The sequence below is a fragment of the Mytilus galloprovincialis genome, chromosome 7, assembly GCF_965363235.1.
Source record: "Mytilus galloprovincialis chromosome 7, xbMytGall1.hap1.1, whole genome shotgun sequence".
NCBI lineage: Eukaryota > Metazoa > Mollusca > Bivalvia > Mytilida > Mytilidae > Mytilus > Mytilus galloprovincialis.
In genome coordinates, this window is record NC_134844.1 from 76,885,933 (window position 1) to 76,908,718 (window position 22,786).

Below are 22,786 nucleotides of genomic sequence, written 5' to 3' on the forward strand. Positions count from 1 at the left end.
TTAAAGGTATGATTGTGTTTTTGTCGATTGACAATTCCGGAGAAAAGAACCAGGAATCCTTGAGATGTGACCCATGCTCGTGTAATAATAGACATGAGCAGGCTACAACGTATTGCCTTGATTGTACTGACCCTGAAGCTTTTTGTAAAAATTGTGCCAGAAAACATTTAACTCTACGAACCTCAAGACGCCATGTTTTATCTGCAGACCTGACGTCCTTAAGACTGAAGTAAGTCAATGGCGATAAAAAAATTACCATTATTGCTTTTTACTTGTATACAATTTGACCGACCAGTTTATAGGTCACCACAAGTAAATCAATCATGATTTTTTAATTAGAGATATACTCTTTCAATTAAAGTGTTCATTTCTTTAGTGTTAAAATGGAATATTTTCGCATTAATTTTATGAGAGTTTTTTCCACATACCCGTCATTATCCATAATTATTTTTCCGATAAGTCAGCACAAAGATGGTGTTGAAAATCTCAATAATTAATTGTAAGTTACGGAATGATAAGTCAGATCAAAGAATACATAATGATGTTTCAAAAACTTGGCTCTTTCAGGTATTTGATTGAAGGAGTAAAACCAAAGACATATGGTAAGTATATATTAGATACTTCAAAATTGAGCTGCTGCTAGACCTTACAAGAAAATCGGTTTAATTAGCTACTAATCAACAATTAGAATTATTTAATACACAAGTTTTGAATATCATCTAGCATGAATGTGGTTGCAATGTCCGCCTATAAAGTTTTGTTATATACGACCAGGTGAATTTCTTTGTAGTAACATCTATCAGATGACAATTAAATTTTAAATGTGCAGTTTATGACAACTGATGTATCACAAAAACATCAAGATATTTCAAAGAATTTTATATACTTGAAGGATAACATGTCGTGTGAAGTGAAATAACTACCATTCGTTATATCGGTTGCACTTGTCGAATTTTCTTTCATAACCTAACTGTGATTTTTTTTTATTTCAAAGTAATGTCGTTTAATGAAATAGTAATGGATGAAAAACGTCACATGCACTTTTTTTTTGACAATGATCAGAACATAGGTTTGGGCGTCTATTTGTTCACCATTTATATGCCTACAATACTTTATAACTCATGCTTTTACTAATACTACAACATTTTTTCCCGTAGCTCCCAATGAGATATGATTTCAACCTTACTGAAATAGTTGTATATTGGTAATATAAATATTATATCAATGTATGTCTTAATGAGATGAAATATGAGAAGGATTTTATTTATTATTATGTTGAAAAACGAGACATATTATGGACTTTTCGAATTTCTTTGAAAAAGTACGATGCTTGTAAACCAGCAAAATTTTTAAGTGAAACCTTACACTTAAAGTACCAATCATATAATATTAATCGGGCGACTATTCAGATATTTAATGAAACTCTCTATTGCTTGGTTTTTAATTTAACCCATGAAACCCATGCATTGTGAGTTTATTTTCGATTTATGAGTATGACTGTCCCTCAGGTATTTTCACCACTCCAGTATTCATGCTCTTCAAACATGACTACAAATGGAAAAAAAAAAAATTCACGATTCTTGATTTAAATATTGTTACGGCCAGAAATCGCCTTTAAATTGTAGCCAACAAAAGACACAAATCAATAATAAAATTTAACAATATTTATTATACAAAAGTTTACAAGAAGTATTACACAAATATTACTGTCAACTTAACTGTCAAAATATGAGTCCAATCTTTTATCTTTATCTGTATCCGGATATCTTTCGGAATCCAATCTGAATATTACGGTCACAATCCAGTATGATGTTGTTTGTAGAATAAAAGTGTCAATCCAAAGGCTATGAATATTAATGTCTATCGATGTGTAAGTCCAAATCTAAGAGTAAGAGTGAGTCTTTAGTGTCTGCATATATATAATTGTCAAGGAAAATTCTAGAACAAGTTATACTGGAACATCCTAGAAAGTTACAATGGAAGTTTCTAGTAAAATGTAGAAGTTTATATAACGCATCTTTTATTAGGATCATTCTGGAAAGTTCCAATCAGTCTGTAATTGTTCCAGTGATTTCTAAACTGCACAGTTCTAAAACATAAATAAATACAATACTTACAATATCATAACAATATTCAGTGAATTGTTGTTTGAATAGCATATTCAGTTTCACAATCAAATAAAAACTTTACACCTCACCTTCTTAAAAATAATAGAGTACAATTTCAATAAATATAATTTTAACATGCAAAGAATTAACCTCACTATGATAATATTTTACAAAATTTATAAGAAGGAACACACTAAGACAATTTTGGCACTAAGCACAACGGACGCATCAAATTTTAAAGTCATATGAAACGAGTGACAGGTGAAAAATAATGTTTATCCAATTCTTGACCAATGCATGTATATATGCCATAAACTTAGTCTTCTGTGCTTTTTTAGCAAACATATCGTAGAATCGTCAATTTCCTTTTCTCTCTGTCTGTTATGATGTGAAAATATGGCAGCTACTTCATTGTCGTGTTTTGAAGATACTAGTTTATTTAAATGACAGATCCCTGCGTATTGCGATCACCGGATTTTTACGAGAAGGGTCACACTAAGGTCACTTTCATACGGAAAATTAGTTGGCGAATTGCTTCCTGGAAGCAAGAAATTAAAAAAAAGTAAACTTCTTAAAGTGGAAAAATTAAAGATTTTTTTTTAGGAAAAATGTATATGTACATAAGTTTTATAATGACAACTATCCATTTCGTTATAAAAAACCATATCCATAATTTTTTCTTAATTTGAAGTTTCAGATGACTTTAAAGGTTATCTATTTTATTAACAACATCAAAATTATTACATTAAAATAAATTGATAATTTGGAATAGATAAGATATATATTTTACAAAGACTCATTTTCTTGACGTAATCAAATGATAAGATACTAAATATGATAACCATCTGCAGTGATGCTAAAACATTTCTAACCAAAACTAAACTCTTGTGAAGAGTAATCCATTTTCAATCATACCACATCTACTTTTTTGGAAAACAAAATGAAAATTACCTTCATGTAATATATTGAAAACCGTTTTTCGTCCCTGTAAAAAGCATAGAAATAAGTTGATTTGTGACCTTGTACATGTGTCTCATGTTTACATCTTAATTAGTGAAGATCAAGATAGGATTAAAATGATCATTGATTTTCAAATATATCATGGCATTAAAACTGCACATTCTTAATTTACGCAGAAAACGTAGGACTTTGTAATTCAGACGTTTGTCAATCGAAGTATTTGAACTTTTGATGAATTGACATAATTAACCAGGAAAATTTGGTCTTAAAATTTGCAAATTTTCTTTGGTAAAGTAAGTCAATAGCTCTTCACATGTGTAGGCTTTATACATTCCCGACTTTTATACATTTAAGTTTTGGGGATTATGATGCATGTCAATTCAAAAGAAATCGCCGGATGTACTAAATATTTAAAAGAAAGAAATCAACACGTTAATTCAACGCGTCAGAATGGCATTTTCTAGATTGACCACCATCAAGTACGTTCACAGCCGAAATTTTGAATGCAGAGGATATATAGGAACCGAAATATTTGAAGAAAAACAGTACATAAAAATAGCCAAATCTATCATAGGTCAACTTTACCGGAGGGAGTTGAAACTGTAGCTTCTTTATAATTTCAAAATTAATAGACGGCTAATTTCGGAACCCATTGTTTTAAACCATTGTGTACAGTAGTACTGTGTACTAAGCTGATAGTACTCACGGAGATTGATAGTCTCCCAGCAGTTGTATTGAAAATGTTATTTTCATTTTATGCCCGTGTAGTATTTCTTATTTTCTTTTGAAATGTGGATATGAATAAAACCAACAATATATGATCAACATATTGCTGACATATACACTGCAACATGCGGTATCATTTACATGTTCTAATTTTATCTTTTGTTTTTGTTTTAGAATTATCATGTGCATTTTGTGTTGATTTGAATATTAAAGCTACTTCATTTTGCATGAACTGTGACCATCCGAAGCCTATGTGCACTTTGTGTGCTTCAAAACATATATTTGGAAGAAACACCGAAAAGCATTTTATTTTGTCCGATATAAATATATTTCAATCATGGTGAGTACAAACTCGACGTCACGTTAAAAAAATGCAAAATATGAATACAACTATTCCTTGTTTAAGCGTTCTGTGGTGGACTGCTTACCTGCTTAAAAGACAAAAAGACGTTATAAAGTGTATCATGATGTACCTCTTTTAAAAATTGAAATTGACGGCGAAAAGAATATCATAGAATTATTGTGGGTGGATATAAACATGATAAAGTACCATTTGTTACATTAAATCTAACTTTAGAATTTTAAATTGATATAAGGTAAAGGCCAACTTAAAATGTTAAGTTTGTCGTTTGATTAAAAAAAAAAAGACCCAACAACATTAAAATGCTGCATTGTGGATAATTGATCGACATTCTATAAACGAAAAGACAGATAGTATACTTAACGGAGAAAACAACCACCGACACAAACACCATAGAATAGGAAAAAGGCAACATTTTGTTTCAACATTGACTTATGTTCAAATCTTATGCCTACATGTTTTATGTCACATTCGAATCTAGAATACGTTAAAAATTAATCAGATTGCAATTAACAAAATGTTTTGGTTTTAAGTGTCATTGCCTTCGAATAATTTCTGCAATGTTCAGTTTTTGAAGTAATTTTTAAAATTTTTAAAATTCAAAAAAACGTTCCCTAAAACGCGTCTTTTTACCAACTTGAAGATAGATATGCATATCCTCCAGGGTTAGTTTTATCCCATTGCAATTTTTTACGTCCATTTGCATACCATCTTTACAAGATTATTTCATCTGCGTGATAAAGAACATAAATCTATATGCTATATTAGCAATAAATGTATCGTTTTTTAAAATTTTTATCATTTGGTCAATTTTTCAGTCGTCTCTTATCTTTCCTGATTTATCAAAACAGTATTAAGGTCAAACAATGACAAAGTCAGTTTGATCATTTAAAACTGCGTCGACTGCATCGTCGTCCGAATACACACTGGTTTCCGGACAATGAATTAAGTTAAGGGCATACGATAGAGTTACAGGGGAGGTACCGCCGTTGCGAACGTAAATTGTTATTTTCGCGACGTCAAACTTTGACTTTATTTTTATCATTCAAACTTATTTAACTTGAAAACGATTTTTTGGACCCCTCTTTTGTAAAATGCCATTTGGTTTGATTACGTAAGAAGATTATGTGTGCCAATTCATGAAAACGTCAATAGTGCATTTTTTTTTAATTTGATAAATATACATAAAAAAATATGTTTTTTTCTACATTCGTGAACATTTGATAAATATGAGTTATTTGAAGAAAAAAACAAATTGCACAAACTAAAATGACATTTATATAGAAAGACTTTACTAATAATTAAGCAAAAAACAGCTTGTGTTTATCTTTTAAAACAAAAAAGTAATGTACTTCTGTCGAAAGGAAAAATACGTCCACAAATCCGAATTTTGAGCAAATATATAAAATTTCCACCTCATTTTACTCAAAAAGTAATACATGAAGGTATATTTTTTATAACATATTTTATTTGATCAGGCAAAAAATAGCCTCTATGCAAATTTTCAGCAAAATTTCAATATGGAATCAAAACTGTATCGGATGCCCTTAAGCACAGAGATCTCTATGAAATATTTTAATGCGGTTCAATACTACAAAAGGAAGGTTGGGATTGATTTTGGAGATGATGATCCCAACTGGTCAGGAGTAAGAGGCCCATAAGAGGTCAAAACAAGCATTTTCCGGATCAGGATAATAACTTGTGTATGAGTATTCCAATTGCTCTGAAATTGTACAACAATGTTTAAAACCACAAACAAACGGTTGATATATACTTTAGGGGTCAGGTGCCAACAGTTAAGGAATTAATTACCAAAAGGGGCTATCAATGAAGCATTTTCTAGTTTCCAGACAATAACTTGTGTTCAAGTGAATGGATCTCTCTTAAATTGTACTACAAGATTCCATACTACAAAGGAAAAGCTGGGATTAAGTTTTTGAGTCATTTCTTCAAGGGGGGTTTCAAAAAGTTGGGGGGGGGGGGTTGCACATTTTCTAGGGGATTTCATATTTTAGTTTCAAGATGAAATCTTAAATTGCACAACATTGTGCAATATATTTGTAAGATCTTTGACCCGATTTATTTTGTGTCAGAATCCTATATTATGTTAAAAATTTGATCACAATCCAAATTCAGACAATATCAATCGTTAATATTGTGTCCAAATTGGCCCAACTGTTCATGGTTCTACCTCGGCGGTCGTATCAGGCTGTGCTCAGCGAAGCATTTTTATTCTTCTATGATATTTGAATGAAAATAAATGTAGATTACGAAATTGAACTTCCCGATATTATTCTATAATTTTCTGTCTGTTTTGTATTCTTGTAAGCCCCACAGGAAATCGCTGTTTTCTATCTGTTTTGTATTCGTCCTGAATATGCATGAAATGAAATAAAATAAAAATATAAAATTTTACAATAAACCAAACTACAATGAGATTCTTCAGCATCACATTCTTGACTAGTTGACAATTAAAGCATGAGATATTCTGATATTGTTTACCATCTCGATATAGATAAATACCTTTCTTTAACTTCAAAACGTTTGTTTGTATTTTCTATATAGGTGAGTTGTGTCTCATTAAAATATTTTTTTGTTGATCAAAATCTGTTTTGCAATGACACTGTCTTATACACGTAGGAAAATGAAATATACGAATTGAACACGTGGTACAGAAGGATCATATTGTTTGAAACGGAAAATACTCATACGAAAAGGTCCATTTCGTTACTGAAAAAGAAATTCATGTAATCAAATGCATATTTTTTTTATTTTTTTTTCTATTTTTCTATGTTTTGATTAAAGGGTTAAAGGAGAGATACCTGGTAAACCATACATTGAGAGCGAACAAGTTGATAGTATTTCCTTAAAATGGATTGACAAAACATCTTTATCTTTGAATGAATGCTATCAGTTACGATATCAAAAACATCCAGACGGAAAATGGCTTGATTACAAGGTTTCTGATGAAAAATGTTTATCAAAAACTTTAACTGTTACCGGACTCTCAAGGGGAGCCTCGTACCGATTTCAAGTAAGAATTGTGAACTTTGAATCTGAAATAAATGGACAATTTGGTCCTGAAAGTGATGTAATCACTTTTCCAGTATCCATGACTGTTAGGCTTTTGAGTCAATCAAGAAAAATGAAAGGCGGAATACCTTGTCTTTACACGTTACCTTCAACAGAAGTAACTTGTTGCAGGGATGACACAGTTCAAATTAGAAAGCTAACATTAGGTAAGCACCGATCATAAAAGTCAACGCATGATTTGACAATAAAGGGGAGACATATCTTATGTAAAGAAAGTTGTTAAACATCGATCGCATGAACATTACCTTAAACGAGGAGGGAGGAATAATAATTCTAGCTAACATGACGTGCTTCTTTCGCTTTGTAAACAATACCGTGATCAAACTCTCGATATATCTATGCTAAGCGTAGACTCAGAGATATACATAATAATGGATTTTTCAATATACCTCTCGCGTAAATCTATATGTATCGGAACCTATTTGCAAATGTTATGGCGATTTATGCTTAAAAAAAATCGCAATTAAAAAAAGACTACAGTACTTTTATTCTTATTGGGATGCATAACAAAAGAAATGTATGCACAAGTGCTCGGCGATATCTACAAAATCTAAATAAAATAAAATTCCGCGGAAGTCCATTAATGCTTTTGGCGCATTTAAGACCTTTCAAAACATGGCATCATACAAATGAAAACGTCAAAACTGAAGGTTTTTCTGTTACGTGAACCACCAAAATTCGTATAATATTTCATAAAAATGTATTTTTGAGGTAGATTTTGTTTTATTTGTTTTCTATTCTGTTGCATTATTCGCATATTTATTGATTTCAGTAAGTCAACATGGAAGCTCCTTAGTTACGAAATGTCAACTTTGGATTTGACGGTAGCTTGTGAGAAAAACATATAAATCAAAAATGGCAAATGTTGGGATATTGAATATTTAAAGAATTAACAATAAATTTTCTAGCTGTCATTTACAAAACAATTTATGCAAGCTTCAGATTTATTATAATGTTTAAGCTTCTTCTTTCAAGGAGTAAAAAAGAACAGCCCGACATGCGGCATATCCACTCTCACTTCAGTTTTTTAATGACCGTGTGTGTCCTATTAGAATCGAAGTAATTCATGGAACTAAAAATTTGTTGTAAATCAACACATGGCTCAGGATAAAATTCGAATATCACGGCCTAGGTCATGTGTTAATTTCCAACAAATATATAGCTTCCATGAAATATTTTTTAAACAATGCAATGACAACTTATCTGTTTTGCGCTATTTTTGTTCCTGTTAACATGGAAACGAAATTTGGTCATAGAATGTGATTTTATGTGCCTAAATATACAGTGCTTACATATACGGTGAAATACATTAATCGTGTGATTTATGTTCTTTTTCTTTAAATGTAGAAATGAGGATATAAGAAACAATTAATACACAGGACGCATCTCCACCTTCTCTTTAATACGCTTGTAATCATTAATACTAAAACATGAATTGAACATTCGATGCAATGCAAAGCCACAAGATGCAACACATATAATTATAAAAAAATGTTTGTTCAGAGAAAGTCCTTCCAACCAAAATTCATTTACGATTAGAAAATCTAGATAACAAAGTCTATCTAGTGTGAAAAGACAGCTTTTATCACATTATTCCAAAAATACAATGTTAAATCTACTTTATTCATTCAGCAAAGAAAATTATAAGTCCCTTCCAGATAATCAAAGACCCTTCCTTTGTCAAATAGTAGCATATTTTACGCTGATTCCCAAAATTAGGTGGTTTCTATATACTTTTGCTTTAAACAGGGAGATACATTACTACTACCAGTTTGAAAATGAAACTTCCTGTTTATATGATTGTAAGTTTAAATTGAATCTGAAATATATGGTTCTATGTCCTTTGCAATACAATCAGTGAAGGTAGAAATCCAGAACACCACCATTGATCTTTACCTGAATTTAAATAGCCACACACCGAGGACCTCAACTGAAAATAAACTAAGCATCTTCTCTATACGGTTAATAAGTTCTATCACAATACAGATGAATTTAAATAATAGAATGGAGAGAACAGTTTAGTAAGAATATTTTTTGTCGATATCTTGTACAACTTTTGAAGGGACCAAGGACCTCAAATCAAAATATTGCTAGGCCTCTATCACTCATGGTTTGTCATTTTCAAATACATTTCAATTTTATCAAATACAAAAGAGGAAATTAATCTCATATTGTATCTTGGTATCGCTTCGGTCAAAATTTCAAAATACTTTTAGGATTTAGCAAGAAATTTGCAAGAAAAATGTTTCTTATTAGCTTGCAAAGGAGTAGACATAACTTGAAAAAAAGTGATCGGATGATAAATCTTCCAAAGGAAATCGCTCGGTAAAGTGATATAGTTTTCAATAACACATTAGTTGTTCGATATCAAAGATATCACCAACATCTTGCAAAAGAAATAAATTTGGCTGAAGGAAAAAATATAATTCAGAACAAATAAGGTCTTTCCACGGAATAGTGGTATACAATGCACCATTGACCTCTTTAGTAAATTCTTAAGGGGTTGCTAAAACAGCAAAGTAAGGGATAAAACGCATATCTAGGCAACGTATTCCTTATCTAATTTATGAATATAAAGTTGTTTTCAGTGAGAATATTAGTGCACTAAATCCACCGTATTCCTTAAGTCCATAAGTGAACGAAATTTTTAACACATTTTATAGTTTACTCACTGCAAAAAAACATTTTGAAACTTTTTGGATTAAATTTTAAAACTGAAACCAATTAATATTCAGAGATGAATACAACAGACATTCCTATGTAAGATATGAGATGCAGTGTATTGTTTTCGGATTAAGGGTATGTTTTGTCAGTTAATTCGCCTCGATAAGATTACATTCGTATGTATATCGTATCATCAACAATAAATATACTCCATAAGCTTTGGGTGTTAATATAATACAACGCAAGAATTCCTAATCGATAATTTGGAAACTGAAATTATCGCTCGATCTATGTTTTGAGTCGTACATTATAATAATCTTAATTTAAAAACAAATGAAAAGGACACTATAGTCTCTGAAGTATTATAAAGGTACATCTTATATCCACATTATATATGTCATAATATGAATTTGTTAGTTTTAAGGACAGTGAAATATTAAAATTTATATACCATACGTTTTTATACTTTTATCCAAACTGTTTTATAAAAGAACATGCATATGATAGAAAGCAAATTTTAACCATTTTTTCGTAAATCTTAGTAATCTTTTACAAAAATCTTCTTCTCTGAAACTACTGGGCCAAATTAATCCAAACTTGGCCACAATCATCTTTGGGGTATCTAATTTAAAAAAAAAAATGTGTCCGGTGACCCGGCCATCCAACCAAAATGGCTGCCACGGCTAAAAATAGAACATAGGGGTAAAATGCAGTTTTTGGCTTATAACTCAAAAACCAAAGCATTTAGAGAAAATCTGACAGGGTTAAATTGTCTATCAGGTCAAGATCTATCTTCCCTGATATTTTCACATGGATCGGACAACCCGTTGTTAGGTTACTGCCCTGAATTGGTAATTTTAAGGAAATTTTGCCGTTTTTTTTTATTATCTTGAATATTATTATAGATAGAGATAAACTATAAACAGCAATAATGTTCAGCAAAACAAGATCTACAAATAAATTTCATGACCAAAATAGTCAATTGACTCCTTAAGGAGTTAATGCCCTTTATAGTTATTTATTAGCATTTTTCATAAATTTTTGTAAATTTTTAGAAAATATTTTCCACTATAATTACTGGGCCAAGTTCATTATAGATAGAGATAATTGTAGCAACAAGAATGTTCAGTAAAGTAAGATCTACAAACACATCACCATCACCAAAACACAATTATGTCATGAATTTATATGTGTCCATTGTTTAATATGCACATAGACCAAGGTGAGCGACACAGGCTCTTGAGAGCCTCTAGTTTTGTTCAGCAAAAAGTGAAAACGGAAACACATGAGCAAATTGTAGACCAGCGATACACATTCAAACATTAGTTCATGTAGGGGACATTTTGAATCGTGGTTATCGATGTATCGAAAATTTATCTTAAACTTTATCCTTACCGCCTGTTATGGTTAGTTTTCGAACAACAAGGACATATTTTCCTTGACTTTATTTAAAACATTGACGGCTTTTTTTCTTATTAAAAATTAATTCATTCATGGAGACTTTTTTATATTATTTTTTTCTCATGTTGCCTGGTGATATCAATTTATTTCCATCTTTTTTGTGGGATAAAATAAATTATGTAGAAGATGCATGGTAAAATCATGAATTACTCCCTACAACATACTGCGATCGATCAATTATATGATTCTATGATTATGTTCACAGGAAATATAACAAACAGCAAGAAAGAGAGAAACATTTTAATAGTAGGTGCTACAGGTTCAGGGAAAAGTACACTTCTCAACGCAATAGCAAATTATGTTGTCGGTGTGAATTGGAACGACTCTTTCAGATTTGTACTGACTTCCCTTGAAGTTAGTGAGCAACAAAAGAACGGAAATGAGGTAGTGAAACTTTTTTGTTCAATCATTCTTGTTCAATACAATGACTTGGACATTGCCACTTTTCATCATTCCAATGCAAATCTCTATCTTGTTAATAGTTATCAAAGGTATCAGGCTTATAATTTAACACTTCAGACACGCCTTCCTTCTTCACTTCTTCATAAGACTCATCAGTGACGCTCAGCTGAAAATAGTTTACAACCAAACAAGTACAAAGTTGAAGAGCTTTGAGAAACCAAAATTTCAAAAATCCTATTAACCCACTCTGATCATTTTGATTTTTTTTTTTTAAGTTTACAAATTAGTAGCACTTTCTTTATCAACTTACCAAATAACTATAGTGAATTATATATAAACTGCTCCCCGGGCTGACAAAATGTGAGAAAAAAGAAAAACCTACAATATGTTTTATTCTAGATAGTATAAACAGTCAAATTATGGCATACAAAATAAGTCATAAAGATATTTTGACAAAAACACAATTAAAAATTGATTAGTTTTTATTATTTAACAGGCTGTATCACAGACAGAATGGATATCCTGCTATTCAATTTGTAGTGATGCAGCAAGTAGAATAGGTTTTAAAGTAAACCTGATAGATACCCCTGGATTCGGTGATACACGTGGATTAAGTCAAGATGAAAGAATCGTAACGCAGATAAGTCATTTTCTCAAAGCCAAAGAGACCGTTGGAGTATCAAAGATAGATTCAGTCTGTTTCGTATTGAAAGCGCCTGACAATAGACTTACTGCTTCCCAAAAATATATATTTGAATCGGTGTTAGCTATATTTGGTAAAGATATTAAAAATAACATATGCAGTCTAATAACATTTTGCGATGGCCAGAAACCTCAAGTTTTGTCTGCTATCCAAGCCCTTGATGGAACTCCTTTGCCATTCGATACTTATTTTGAATTCAATAACTCGGCTTTATTTTCATCTAATGCAGAAGATGAGCAAAGTCAAAAATTTTATTGGAATATTGGAATGAGAAGTTGTGAACGTTTTTTCAACCATTTAAAGCAATTGGAACCGGTTAATCTTGGTTTGACATGTAAGCTTTTATCCCTAAGGTCCGATCACGACGATCTTACTCATTTGATCCAAAGAGAAGTAAATACATATGAAACGTCAGTATGCGTCTTAGAGGAACAGATGGAACTGTTTAAAAAAAGCAAAAGAGAAATTTCTTTTAACAAAGACTTTGAATTCATAGACAATGAGGAACAATTTTACAGAGAAGATATTAAAGGCCAAGGAATTCATACTACAACATGCCTTAAATGCAATTTCACTTGTCATGAAAACTGTCCATATGCTATAGATTCAATGAAAGACAAGTGTATTGTAATGGACACATCTGGAAATTGCAAATCATGTCCGGGAAAATGCCACTGGCAATCTCATTCAAATGTCCCATACATAATTAAAACAATGACAAATAGCGTAAATAAAACAAATTTTGAAATGCAATTACGATATAAAGCTGCAAACAAAAGTAAAAATTCACAAAAATACAACATTGAACGAAAATTTGAAGAACAAAAAGCCGTAGAAAATTACATTCAACAAAAAATTACTCAGTTAAAGACATACACGATTGAAATTAAAGAAATTGGTTTACGGCCTCAACCATTAAACAGTGCTGAATACATACAACTCATAATTGAGTGCGAAAAATGTGAAAAAAGAAGTGGATTTAATAAGAGAATAGAAAAGCTACAACAGTATATGAAACGAGCTGAGTTGGAAAAAACTTTCTGTAAACTAAAACAACGCTGTTATAACCTCAAACAAATGTTGCAAGATTTGTTGTGACTGCTTTTATGTGAATACATCATTAAAAAAAATATGTAAATATCATTAGTTGATTCTTTGATAATATTTTAAAACTTTTTATTAATGATGAATAAATTTTCGTTTTTCTTTTTAAAATTCCTTTTTTTCCCCATCAGTTGCTTGTTACATTGTCTTCAACAAACCCAAGCTCCTTGTGAAGAATAAATATAGATTTCAATTCTATTATATTTTAATAAATAAATAAAACAATCAATCTAATAAATATTTCTTAACATTAACTAAAACTTTTAACTTCTTTGAATAATACATTCGTTTTGTAAATTCTCCAATGATTATACAAAATACATCAAGTCTTTTCATTTTCTGATCAGATACATAGAATAATTTATAAATTTAAATACAATAATAATAATAAGACAATTAAAACCAAAGTAATATTTATGAAATATTTTATAGCCAAAAACAAGATCTTTTAATGTGATAGCTTTTTCTATTCTTACTTTTTGCAAGAAATTATGATTTTTTTTCCAAAAATCGTTTAAAAAAGAACTTGACATAACATATTTGATAATCTTATTCATTAAAGCTTTGGTTACATGAATCATTGTCTGTTACCTTGGATCTAAACAATAACTTTTTAGTAGGTAATATACTTTGTACATGTTTCCATCGATTCAGTCAAATTGTTTTCTTTTAAATAATAAAAAAATAAAGGTGTGCAATGGTTTCAAATGATATTCTGTCTGTAATGGTTATAACCATAAACATGTTTAACCCCGCCGCATTTTTGCGACTGTCCCATTATCACTGAACTTGCATATATATATTTGTTGAGGGGCCAGCTGAAGAACACCTCCGGGTGCGGGAATTTCTCGCTGCATTGAAGACCTGTTGGTGACCTTCTGCTGGTGTCTTTTCTATGGTCGGGTTGTTGTCTCTTTGACACTTTGTTACATTTTAACGTTGTGATTCCGTTGTGTCGTTTGTTTTCTCTTATTTATAAGTGTGAGTTCATATTACTATAAGACGTGTCACAATACTTATCTATCCCAAATTCATGTATTTGGTTTTGATGTTATATTTGTTATTATCATAGGATTTTTTTCTAATGCTTAGTCCGTTTCTGTGTGTGTGTGTTAAATTTTTATATTGTGTCGTTGTTCTCCTCTTATATTTCATGCGTTTCCCTCAGTTTTAGTTTGTTACCCCGATTTTGTTTTTTGTCCATGGATTTATGAGTTTTGAACACCGATATACTACTGTTGCCTTTATTTGACACATTCCCAATTTTCCATTCTCAATTTTATTGGTTTTACAGCTTTTTCTTTACTTATTTGTTATATAATATCTTATTTGACAAAAAAGAAATGTCAATATATTTACGACTAATTGATAAACATTGTCTTTTAAGATTGACTTTACTTCTAGTTGAATTCTCTGACTAGTACACTGTAATCGATCTTTTGGAATTTCTTGAAGGAAGTCAACTCAGCTATCCAGTTGGATTTTTTTAATTTTTTTTTTGCAAAACTACTTTTTGTGAAATTTTCCCATTTTCATGTAAAATATTGATATAAATAAATTACTATTTATCCAATTTTTGAAAAAAAAAGACTTTTGTTATTAAATTTAATGTATCTATTCCCCACAATAATATTTTTTTCTAATTTCGTAAAAGGTTTTCGGTTTTTGGTTTTTATGTTTTATGTGTTTGTTTTATGTGTCTGTCCTTCTACTTTTATCCAGCTTTTAAATACATTTTTATAAAATTTTGGAATATAAGGTAGATATTGATCAACTTTATTATAATCCATTTTCATATAAACTGAGCCTTGTAAATAATTTAAAGGTCTAACTATCCATGATGCTTTTAGTGACTCAAAATGACTTGCTATGTCAATCATATTTAAACCCCCGTATTCATAACTACCGATCAGCGTATCTCTTTTAACTTTATCTGGTTTGTTATTTCAAGTTTTAACATATTATAAAAAATCTGACAGTCAGTTTCTCTATTTTGATATTGATTTAGAAAGTTAATTATCAAATTGGTAATTAAACTTTGATACTCTTTATTTTCTAAGACATAATATTTTGTTTCCAAAATCCACGTTCTTTTTCTGACGCCCCCGTTTTAAATAGAAATAAACACTCAGATGACTAGTGAGGTCTTAAATTGCTACCAATCAATATTATATCTATTCTACTCGCCTGAGATTTATCTTTTAAGATTATTTTCTTTAAAAAAATAATGATTACAAGCTTGATACTAGACAATTGTTGTTGTGATTGTTACTTGCGCTTATTCCGTCAACATTTTTTTCAATGTTTCATTAAAATCTCCCCCAATTATTTGGATTGTAATTCCATTTTCTTTCACAAAGAGATCAACTTTAAAAAAAAACATTACTTTCTTTCAGTTGTGTTGTTTGGTCCATATTAATAAACTATTAAACAAAATTGTGTCATTAATTTGAATATTTAAAAAAAATCCTTCCATCTTTATCTGTAATCAAATTAACGGTACCAATTTTGTTGCACCAGATGCGCATTTCGACAATACATGTCTCTTCAGTGATGCTCGTGGCCGAATTTATAATCTCAGACTTCAATGAATTGTTTATAAGTATCGAGACCCATGATGTACCTTTACTGCAAAAAACATTAAAGTTAGTTTGATTTTGATTTCATTTTCAATATCTAAGTCTATATGAGTCTTGTACATGTATTAAGGCCATTGATATTTTTTGTTAGATTTTAACCATTTTCTCTTGAGTGCATGTAATTTGCAGTAAGGCTGCACAATTTTACTGTGTTATCAATTAACATATTACAAGGTTTACCATTCTATTCACAACATTGAAATAAATCGTGCATTTTCTCCATACACATTTATCAATTGGTGTACACACATCTTGTAAAGAGCAATAATTATAAATTTATCAAAATGTTAACGACATATCTTCAAAACAAAGTTATCTGAATGAAAACTGAACATGAAAAAATAACACATAACAATCGAAGATGTTCTTGACCCTTTACAAGGGATTTATTTTTGAGATAACAACTGTTACTGTTACAAAAGTACTAGATAAAGACATTGATAAATTTGTAGAATGCTTGATGGCTGATTGCCTAACAGCTTCCTCTGATAATCATTACATTTACATGTAAGCCAAAACATTTGTAATTTAGATACTCACTATGTATACATATTTGTTAACAAATGATAAAAGATATCTAAAATTTGGGTTTTGTTCAGTTGAAACAAGCCTGGATGTATAAATAGTTAAAAAAAGAAACAAAAAAAAAACATTTGAAAAAATAAATTATGGTGTGATTGATAATAGGAATATGGTTGCACACAAAAACTTGTAACAAATAAAGATTTAACTTGAGATTTATTTGAATGTACATATAAGACACTTTTTGTTTTTTTGTTAAAAATGAAAGCAACAGTAGTATGCCTGTCTTCGAAGGTCATTAATCGATAAAAAGAAAACAAATCCGGGTAAAAAACTTAAACCGTGGGAAACACATCAACTATCAGATGATATCAAGCGAACAACAGCATCACTGAAGTGACCCCCCACGCATTAAAAACCACAATAAACAAACAAACAAAAAAAGGGTAACATACGTAGAAAGGAACAATGAATGTTATAACAACTTCCATATACTGTAAAAGTACTTTTGTTCGTGGGGTATCAATTTTCGTGGTTTTCGTGGGTGTCTCTATCCACGAATTTAAGTGTCCAACGAAGTATAAAGACTTAAGCAAAGTCAAAACACGGAAATTTAACCTGTGTAGGACCGAACTTGGATACGAGTAAACAAACAACAAAATAATTTGAGTGCCATTACTTCATGTACTTGCATTTTTTCTATAGTAATGCAGAGAAAACTATATACAATCGAAAGCTGTAAACCCTCCATTCAGCAAATGTTTTACTTTTATTTCTGTACAAAAGTGTGATTGGTGTATTGAAATCGTATTTAGTGTATTGCAATCGTATTTCCGGTGATGACATGTGATCTTTTTTTCTATGTTGAAGTGTTCATCTTATACCTGGTAATGGTTACGATTCAAATAAAATAAAGATAATTGAGCATGATTTTTATTTCATCAGAATATTCATGTCTTACACATTTGAGCACTAATTCAGACAAAATACTTAGAATAAATAAGTTATATGCGGTAAGATATGAAAGATAGCAAAGCACTAATAAATTACAGTTCAAATGAAATGAATAATATCAGTTCAACAATGTTCAACAAAATAACAGATCAATATCACAAGAGCACTATAAAGTCAAATGGAATGTTCATAATAAACCGGCCTTGCGGAAACCTAGCTAGATTAGATCCTTACGGGTTGACATCTTGTTGTGTGATGACACTATCCAATTGGCGTGTATTGGCTTAAGGACGGAGGTTCTCATGTTGACTACAACGTTGTCAGGTGCAATTTCCCCAGTACTGTCTTCTTGTTCGTTGATCTGGTGGATGACCTCTGCTGAATACCAGTCGTGAAAATGGGATTTCAGCTGTTCTTTATACTCTCGGTTGACTGAGAGATCTAGTGGCTGCAGTCGATCAGTGCACGCTGCTGGAACAAACAGAGGAACGATGTCGTTGTCTTTAAGTAGATTTAGTAGTCTTTCACCACGGTGTGCCTTAAAGACGTCGAAGATGGCGATAGCTTTCTGTGTTGTTGAGTGGCATAGAGTCTCTGATTTCATCAACATACGGTACTATGACTTTGTTGACGAACTGCATCATAGTGTCTTCGTTGCTCCAGTGTGTCTCTGTGCAAGTGACATCCCAGGTTGACGGAAAGTCGACTCCCTTTGGTAAACAACGGTCAGTTTTTCCTGGGTGGATGAGTTGCGGTGGTAGAAGATCGCCACTCATGCTGACTGCAAGAAGTAGAGTAATCTGGCGTTTGTCGTCTAAGCCTGAAATGCTGATCTGTTGCGTACCCTCTTTCTCCATGGTCCAGTCACCGCCTGGTACAAGCCGAAAACCTGTCTGGTCCCAGTTGATGATCAGTGTGTCTGGGATGTTGCGTTTTTCTCTGACATTGTTGATTTTAGAGATGTTCTCCTGGCGAATGTCGTCGAAATCATTGGGTAGGTGTTTTACTGCTTTGGTCCCTTTGCGTTTTACAAATCCCATGCGACGGAGTAGTGACTTGGCGAAGGTGTTTGCAATTGTGATGTGACCACCGTAACGTTCTAGACGATGACGAGCAAATTTGGTGACAATTGCTTCTGCAGCGGCCATGACGATCCTTGCGTTGATGACACCGCCGTTGATGCGAACTTTACGGATCCAATCCTGTACTTTTGTGTCTAGTTCTGTACCAACTGAAATACGAAATGAAATAAATTAAATAATGTAAAAATTTGAAAAATATTTTTATTTAATTTGAAAATAAAATCAATTTCTTTGTGAATTTTACCAGAAGAAAGTTTACCGTTATCATTGATTTTAAGTGACATGATTATGACCCAATTAACACCTTGATGTCTTTAATCTGTAGATCATTTAAAACCCCCCGGCTATACAAGTGACAATAGGTGTGAAAAATCAATACTAGAATGTTTACCTAACAATTTCCTTCTTATAGCCAATTAACTTTGTAACACTCTCACCCTTTTTGACAGTACGTACTTTTGATAATAAATTAAAAAATTAAATTTATCATGTTCCATTGAACGTGCTACCGGTTTTTTCAAATTAATACGAATATTTATTGAAATATCTTTTATCTACAATTGTCTGGATAAGGTGTTTGCTTTCAATGCAATACCATTTTTTTTTTAAGCTTGGGACAATTCTTGATTAGGCTCATTGTCGGTATTTTAATATATGGTTAATGACCCAATATCATTAGATTAATTCTTTTAATCATTTTAATTGAAAGGTACTCAAAAATAATCAAACAAGTTAATTCTTATGCATGTTTTTATCATTGAAGTAATAAATTATAGTGACAGAGAACAAATATATTATTCTGACGACTATTACAGAATAAGTTGCAAACATATAGTTTGAAACGAACACTTTATTCTGCATCAATGTAAAGGTTATAAATTATCACGCAGTCATATGAAACACAATTTCGTCATGCTGGATGCTACGTTTACGTTGGCAGTCATAATTTCTTATCATTTTTACTATTATTTTTTTTTTCCTCAAAAATCTGAAATCCACGAATTTAAGAATCCACGAACATGCAACTTTTCTCCAAACTACGAAAATTGATACCCACGAATTAAAGTACTTTCACAGTACCTGACTTTCTACATGAAATTTTGAGAAAAATGGTGGGTTGAACCTGGTTTAATGGCTGGCCAAACCTCCCTTTTAATGACAATATTAATTAGAATATGGCTAAAATGACAACACTACGTGACACACACACACAAACACACTAAGAACATTTATCACAGAGAAAAGCACAAACAAATAATATAATAGTCGACACGCAAAACAACAACGAACATATTTCATCTCCGACTAAAACCACAGGATTTCAAAAACAGTGATGCGCGTATGTAACTTACATGCTATCTCGAACTTAATACAACTATTTTCACAATATTAGTCCATAGAATTTTCATCACAATGATGTTATGAAAAGGCAATTTTATATTATTTGGACTATAAACAATAAGACATAACAGTTTATCCAAATGAAACAATAACAGAAACATCAAAAATGAATACATGAACGTTGGATGTATAAACTACTGAGACACGTCGTATAACAATACATATCTACACTCGGTATAGTAGTCATATTTTGGGCTATTTTGTGGCGGCCAGTTTTTACTGGCGGAGGAAGCCAGAGTGCCCAGAGAAAACCATCGACCTTCGATAGGAAAGCTGACAACCCTATTAAGATTAGAGGCAAGTGCACTTGCAGTGTTGACTGGCTAGTGATTACAGTAGTAGAAGAGAGCCCTTGAACAATTGTTCTCCTTCAATGTCCTAATAAAACATTATATTAAAAGTTAATTTAGATTTCTTTCTTGTAATGTTCATTTCGTTACGTACCTCACAATACTAACTTTAATAAAAGCATTATAGATATATTGTTTCTTCAAATCAATAATTATGTTCATTTTTTATTTAGAAATTTTAACGAGCGTATAGTATTTGCATCTCTATTATGAATGAAACTATCATTTGCAGTTTCTATGTTGCGCATAATGATACAATTTATAAATGTGCTATTAGAATTCCTTTGTGTGTACGTATGGACCACAGGTATGCAAAGTGATATTTATTTCTAGCACCCACTTAAAATACCAAAACCACTCGAGTTAATCTGATTTCCAATTGATATCATGGTATGCAGTATGTGAAGTACCTCTTTCACACTTTAGGGGTATTTCAGTCTTTTTTGAAAAAAAAGGTTTAATTTTTTTTGAAAAAAGGGGGGGGGGAAACATTTTTTTTTACATATAAACAAACTTATAATTAATAATGTTCAGCTAAAGACAATATCAAAAATTACTTTTTTTCAACAAGTTGCCATTATCAAGCAATAAAATGATAAGATAACGTTGATCTTGAGATAATGTTGTTCACGCAGTTGGAATAAACTGTAACTATGATAAACATGCGTGTAGCTATGTTTATGTAGAACGAACGGGTGTGCACACGAATTTTGATGGTAGAATATTTTGATAAAAGAATTTTTCGATAAAAGAATATTTTGATAAAAAGAATAATTTTTAACTGGTTAAAAGCACACTAGCCTTGTAATCCTTTCTTCAATGGTTTGTTAATTTTGATAAAAAGTTATGAAGTTTACTTTCAACTAAATGCTATTATATTATGTATTTGTTCATTTTTTTCCAAAGTCTGAACCTACCGTGAGTTCTTTACTCACTTTCCCGATACATAGTGACCATAAATGTCGACGGCAGCGTCAATATCTAGGTTCAGTATGTAGTTAAAGTTTTTTTAAACATCAATTACTTTGTCAAACCTTCCTGAAATTTTAAGCAAGTCGGATAGAAACTGGATAAAAAAGGGTATCCAGAGCATAATGATGAAATATAATGTTTTTAATTTTCCAGAAAATTTATTTTTGCAGTTAACAGGTTGTATCAGATTTGGGTTAAAGTTTGTTACACATCAGTTACCTTTTCTAAATTTTATCGACTTTAATGACACTTATAATTAGCAAAAACTTTTTATATGATTTATGTCTGAGGCAAAATTTTGAAGTATATTTTTTCGTCCCTTTTCAGTATAATATTGAGTGGGTTCTTGCTCTCGTGATTAAGACAGATGGCTATAGTGCTTAAGGTTCTAAGTTCTATTTTGACTCGGGGCGCTGGATGTATCAGGACATCACAAGGGAAATTTTCACCATCCAACAAACTTCTCTGGTACCAAGAAAGGAGTTTTAACTAGAATTTGAACTTAATTCGCTTTGACCTGGAGACCAATCTTCTGATATTTTTTTTTTCTGCTTCCGACGAGTATCCCAGTGTACTGCCTCCACCATAATTACAGACTTCCCGGAGTTTTAGCACTCCCATTGTGTTGAGGTGGGGATAATTGCAAGAGAATGTTATGAAACTGCAATATATTTTTGTGTCCAGGTTTTATGTGGTAATTAAGTCATCGCTTCATCTTTGGTTTAATCCATATCTTGTTTACCTGCAATTTTGGTTATAAACTAATACAAAAATAAAAATATTTTGAGAATGTAAACTCCATCGGGTCCAAAGATTGTCTTACTACACTTTTGATGAACATGATTTTTTTCCAGTAGTTTTCAAGATGTATGCAAGATATAAACTGTTAAGCACAAATATTCATGCGGATACGGGTGCCGTTTTTTTTGCCATCCTTGCCATCCTCTCATCGGTTGTTGAAACTGTGCAAAAATATTAAACAACAGACGTGCATGTAAGTATCATATAATATATCATTGTACGATTTGCAACAATGAGAAAACACATACTATGCATTCGGCTTATAAGACCTTTAAACTAGACAAAATGTAAAACAGTTCAATTTAAAAAAACATCGATCTAAAATGTGACAAACGACAACTAACGCCAACCACCGACTCAAATGCAAAACGGTTTTACAACCAAGCTTTTTTTTTATGTAATAATGAAATCCCTTTGTCTTTTATTTTCATTAATTTTTGTCTTAAACAAATGAAACTAGTTTGGGCACAGTGAGGGGCGCTC

General features: G+C 31.3%; 2 long non-coding RNA genes across 2 annotated transcripts in view; one reads left to right on the plus strand and one right to left on the minus strand.

The window, feature by feature from the left end:
* The window catches only part of LOC143083703 (uncharacterized), a 221,748-nt gene that overhangs the window by 77,148 nt on the left and 121,814 nt on the right, over positions 1 to 22,786 (minus strand). The gene's annotated exons all lie outside the window — the stretch shown is intronic.
* Positions 568 to 13,531, plus strand: LOC143081969 (uncharacterized). Its single transcript, XR_012980184.1, has 5 exons — positions 568 to 602; positions 3,969 to 4,134; positions 6,961 to 7,394; positions 11,579 to 11,757; positions 12,272 to 13,531. It is a non-coding gene; the product is annotated as an uncharacterized LOC143081969 (long non-coding RNA).